Source organism: Lampetra planeri, chromosome 15, assembly GCF_965212315.1.
Source record: "Lampetra planeri chromosome 15, kcLamPlan1.2.h2, whole genome shotgun sequence".
NCBI classification, from domain to species: Eukaryota; Metazoa; Chordata; class Hyperoartia; order Petromyzontiformes; family Petromyzontidae; genus Lampetra; species Lampetra planeri.
Genome location: NC_136121.1, coordinates 9,074,357 through 9,080,524, shown reverse-complemented (window position 1 = coordinate 9,080,524; position 6,168 = coordinate 9,074,357).

The window sequence follows — 6,168 nt, the reverse complement described above, 5'->3', positions numbered from 1 at the left end:
TTAGCGCTACGCTGCGCTGCGAACCCGGCGACCCGAGTTAGATTCCCGCTCACGGCCAAGACCGATGACGATTATCTGAACGGGTCTTGGGCCTACCCTATGTGGACTCAGCCTCAAATAAGTACCTGGTGCGGTGTGAAAACATCGCCACTCGGGAGACAAAGGCGGCTGAGCGTGGTGCCGTGCCGGCCTTGAACGGTGCTCGCTAACAGCACTTGCCCGAACAGTCTGTTAAGGCTATACGGGGGATCTTTGTCTTGTCTTTTGTACTTACTCCATCTCAGAATACAGTTACCGTCAACACCACACACGTACCGACCCGATCTCCCCTCACCTCACTGATGTCAGCTGCAGCCTAAGTTGATGCCTCTCCGATCCAACAAGGTTGTATTCTTCTGATAAAGGTTCTCAGATTCGCGAAGTATTGTCGCCTTCGTCCAGCAGTGGATGCACGTTGAACTTCTTTCCCACCGTACGTATCCCACCGTGCTACTCGGAGGTGCGGGGGAAGGACGACACACTATAGACAAAACGCAGTTCTAAAGCAATTACTTTTGTCAAATCTAGATTATTCAAAAGTGCATAGCTCCAGCGCCTTCCTAACACCGAAGGAAGAGCGTTCCAGACGGCCGCTGAAGCGTCATTTGAAAGCGCGCGATGCGGTGACCGCCGCCTTTGTTCGATGGCGAGCAGCCAGAAGCCGCGGCCGCTGCTGATCCGGCGGTAGACCCCGTTGGGTGGTCACCTCGTCCTGACGATGAGCGCGTGAGCGTCCGTTCGTTGCGATTGTGCGCGTTTCATATTTCCAGATTATAACTGGCCGGTGTCATTCGCAGGGTCCGCGTGTTTGTTTTTAGTTTTTGTTCTTCCAGATTCGAAAAGGCCCTCGGCAACTAACTGACTCGTCAGTCGAGCCTTATACACAGCAGCAGCATCAGCAGCATCATCATCAGCAGCATCAGCAGCATCATCAGCATCAGCATCATCAGCAGCAGCAGCAGCAGCAGCATCATCATCAGCAGCATCAGCAGTCATAGCCCTCTACCGGCACACGAATGTCCCCAGGTCACTGCTGTGTGTCTTGAGTTCTCGCCTGGTTAAACAAAATAAACTTGAAACTTGACAATGGCTCATCTTGATGATGATGATGCTATGGATCTGACGCTAAAATTGCACTTACATACACGCCTGCGCGTCAACAATAATTCATTTCATAAATACATACATATATAGAGTTCCCCCTACTATAATATGCTCAGCCAACACATCACGCCCACACAATACATATGAGCGAACACGCATGTACATGCATGCATATTATATGCACGTATGCAGCGTTCAATTTCAGCATCAAACACGAAGGCAATCAGCACTTTTGTTTGCATTCCATTTGCATGCGCGCACAGGGCGATGGAGGCCACAGAGATGAGCCAGAGGGAGGGAAGGAGGGAAATGTGGGAGTGATGGAGGAGGGGTGGAGAGAGCGAGGGAGAGAGGGGAGGGATGGAGGGAAGGAGGGAGTCGAGGGGATGGGAGACAAGGGGAGGGAAGCCGAACGAGATCTGAGTACCCGGCGGGTTTGTTGATGGCCCATTTCTCCACCGCCGCTTGGCCCGGCGATCCGCAACCCCTCGCTCTGATAATCACCGGTTACTTAGCCATTAATTAGTCAATTCCGACTTTATTAATTTTGATGGCTGCCTTTAATTTACTGACGGCCTGGCAGTGCGCCTCTCCCCCCCCCCCCCGTGTCGCGCTCGGAGGGGGGGGATGGAGAGGCGCTGGCCACCAGCTCGCGTGTGAGCCCCCCTAGGAAGAGGAGAGCGATCTCTATAGCACCCAGGTGTGCATTCTTCCTGACTATAGCCCCCGTACGCGAGGCTGCTGTTGCGTCTGCGAGCGGCGTGCGTCTCGTGTCGATCGTGATCATCGTACCTCTGTTAGCCGCGTGTGTGTGAATCAACTGCTGGATTGAAGGGCCCTCTTACAAGCCACCGTTAAACGTCAACCCGGATTGTACTGGGCGACAGCTTGACACGCCGTGTGCGGTATAAACTCTGGACTCTTAATTGCTGATGGGGTTTTGTTGTTGTTGTTGTTGTTTGTTTCACGTGTTTTAATTACAAACGCGCAATTTATCGTGTGGACTATACGTGAGCGTGATGTGCATTTTAATGTGTCATTGTTAGAGGTGTCAATTAAAAGTAGAATTGGCAAACTCGTGTCTCCAATTACCGTGCATGCACGGGATTGTTTAAACGAATGCGGCTGATTGCAAACGTGAAACGAGAGCAAAAGTGCAATTTTTTTTATTCACGCTGCTTTCGCTTTTACGCGTAAACATATCAAAAGGTGAATTCAGTTCTACACGTGTTCCCATGTCTGTTTTGTATGAACGAAATTAAGATAGCATGGAATAGATCGGGGCCATCCATTGAGTAGGTACGCAAAAATCTGTTAAAACTTGACCCCCCCCACCTGCGTACGTACGCCTGGCGCACCCCCCCCCCCCCCCCGAATCCTATAGAACGGCCGATATTTAATCCACGCAGAAACGATCAAGGATTAATAATATTGACGTGTTTAAGCAAACAGATAGTCCACACCGCCGGACTATCTAACTCATTTAAAGGCCAATGTAGACAAATTATTATCGAGGCTTCAACCCCCCCCCCCCCCCGTTTCCTATACGTACATTGTCAGTAGACCCCCCCATTCGAACGCGTTTGGGTTAATCCCCCCTCCCCCCTCCATGCGTACGTACTAAATGGATGGCCCCATATTCCTCGTCCAACGATATGATGATTTACATGTTTACCACGAGACGAGAACATTTATAGAATTACATATTGACGCAGTTGTAGCTATATATATGAAGGTATAACGTATTGAAGGTGCAATTATATTATATATGTCACTGTGTGAGTTGTACACGCGCGTCGTACACACACACACACTATTCTTTATGTGTGTGTATGTCTCACGCAAACAAGACTGACGAGAACGAGTCAAAAAGTTTCGAGAATTCTACAGCGATGTAGAAACACAGTAGAGTATGGTGTAAAGTTGTACTTTGAGAGTGTACCGAATTACGATTAAGCGAGTGTAATTTTCCATTGATGTAAAAGGGTTTTGATCGGTTCGTTTTTTGTTCATGTCAGATATCACAATGCTGAAAAATCCGAATGATTACAAGCGTAATTATTAATAATGAATTCTGATCACTGAAAGTATTGATCGCCCCCGATATACACTTCATAAATTACACTTGTTCTAGCAGTGTACAGTTTTAAACCCACACACGTACATTCACACACGCACGCACCATATATATAATCAATAATTCTAAATATTGAGAGTCTCCATTTGTCACGAGTAATAATGTAAGCGGTCACGTTGTGTTTATAATTTACTACAATTCTAAAAAAACAACTACAACGTTGTGCAAAATATGCCGACATCTTCATGATATCAACCCATTGGTGCCTTTAAAGCGACATCTATAATGCCTTGCGATGATAAACTATAGCACTGTTGCGTGCTTCGTACGCACGTGTATTTGTGGATGAATTATTGAGCTTTACAATTAATTTTATTACACTATAATTAATTTAAAAGAAGATCATAGCAATTCAATCATAAGCTGACCAATCCTGTGACGAATACGATCGAGTATTATCACGATCATCATCAGCCCTGATCTCTCAACTGCTGGCTTAAGGCTTTCCCCCAAGCTGCCGCTAACCGCTCACGGTTTTGAAATTAAATCATAAATGAACGCGTCTCTGAGGTCATATGAGGGTTAATTCTAGATTTGAAGTTTTTGTGACTGCAAGAATCCATACTCTTTGGTTCTTTCGGTAAAGTCACGTAGATTAAATATATAAAGAATAATACAAATAATAATAAAATGAAAATAACTAATTACTGTAATTTTAATTACTGTAATTTTGCTGTGGCTGTTCCACCTGATGACGGAAGCTTGTGTTGCCTCCGCAACGTCGTGATTGAATTTAGTTGTTTTCAAATTTTATTGTTATTTTTATTTTTCATCTACGTGACTTTACCGCAAGAACCAAAGAGCATATGAGGGTTTTTGTGATGCGAAATAAAAAAACTCACTTTACCACGGAACAAAAACATCTCTAAAAACTACGATCAAGGCACGTCAAAGGTAATTACTTAAGACGGCTTTCGGTATCTTATGAGAGTCATGATATTGTATGAATTGTTTCCGACACACCTCTTTAGTTGCTAGATTACAAACAAGAACTTAATTTCAATCCGGTCTATCTAGCACCGGCACACCACATCCAGTATACACCCCTGCTAGTATTGTCGCACGTGCTGGGGAGCCGTGGTATGGTCACGCGCCTCCTCTAACTGCGCCAGCGATCCTGGAAATATTCAGTGGGAATGTAATCCCTGCCCTGCAAGATCTGTCGCATCACGTTGGTGCAGTTTGTAGCAACACCGCCCGTTGCTTTAAAGTTTCAGTCCCCTTGTCGTTATTTTCACTTCTGAGAGTTTTACTTTGCAAAGAAGAGGCCTCCGCTTGGCGTGGCAGGCTCGGAGAGGGCACGCGTGGGTGGGTGGGTGGGTTGAGTGAGTGTCCCGTGGGCTAGCGTGCCCGTTCCGTACCGCAAAGTGCACCTAGCCTGGCACACGCGATGTGGTGACGTCACCTTTGTTGATGGCGCCTGTTGTTGTTGTTGTTGCTGCTGCTATCCCGTACCTTCTCATCTCATCCTCAGCCTTAATCCACTTCACACAAGCGCACACAATCGCGTGCATACACACATACCAACACATGCTCACATATGTCGACGCATGCGTTATACGTTCACACATAAAACGAGAAAGAGCATCCGTATAGCGTTAACAGGCTTTTAGGGCAAGTGCTGTTCTCGAGCACATATGAAGGCCGGCACAACCCACAAGCGGGGGTGGGTGGCCGCCTTTGTCTCTCCAGCACTGATGTTTACGCACCAGATCAGATTGACCATTGAAGGCTGAGTCGACCTAGAGCAGGCCTAGAATAGGTCCCTTGTATGAATTGCCAATATTGGCCTTGAATCAAACTGGGGGGGGGGGGGGTCGCCGGGTTCGTAGCGCAGTGCGCTCACCACCCCACTACCGCTCCATACAATCCCCCCTCCACCCATTCCACACCGCTCCACGCTCGCACGCTTCACGCACGCTGGTGATGAGTTAATGGTGCGGCACCCTCTGTGCCACCCCGAGGGTCGCTAGTTGAGTCGCGAGGAAATTGATTTGTTTGACGTTCAATGACTTCTTCAAGTCGCGATCGCCCCCCCCCCACCCCCCCCCCCCCCCATGCTTAGCAAACGGAGCGTGAATGCCACTCGCTGACGCACGCGCACTCTACCCCCCACACTGCGTTTAGTAGGTGTACACATCCATTTATATTGATTTATAAAACAATATATTTGCACAAATATATTCCCATGTTATAATCATACACATTTTACGTATATATATATACACACATACAGTACAATGATTCATTTCAGCCGGGTTCGTCCGGGTCGGTAAGCCAGAAAAGATTTACGCAACCCGGCACACCACATCCAGGTTAAGCTGTCGTTATTAGCTGTCTGCTTACTACTTTCTAATCACGTGTCGCCTGCTCCAGGCTAGACGGACCAGCCTCGGGAAAATATTCAGTGACGAATGAAGCTCAGTATAGTCCAGCAGTGGATAATGACGATGACATAATTGTTTTGAAGAAGAATGAAAAAATACGTTATTTCTTAATGTATGTGTATTTATTTAGTAGTATTGCTATCATTATTATATCCTATAATAATTACAATTCAATCGTGAGTAAATCTAACATAGCGCTCGGCATGTTCTCTGAATATCTTGCATCTGATGCTGGGTGTATTCGTAAATATGGTGAGTGTACGTACGTGTGTGTGTGTGTGTACTGTATAGACTATATCCACATATAAATGTAGGGACTTAATTTCCCACTTAATGTTTTTTTTTTCCCGAGTCGAGAACGGAGAGGGGACACGCGACTAGTAAATACCCACAGCCCATGCACAGCAAGGCGTATAAATTATACTGGATGTGGTATGCCGGGTGCGTAAATATATTCCGGATCCCCAACCCGAACAGACCAGGCTTTAATGAATCCTCGTT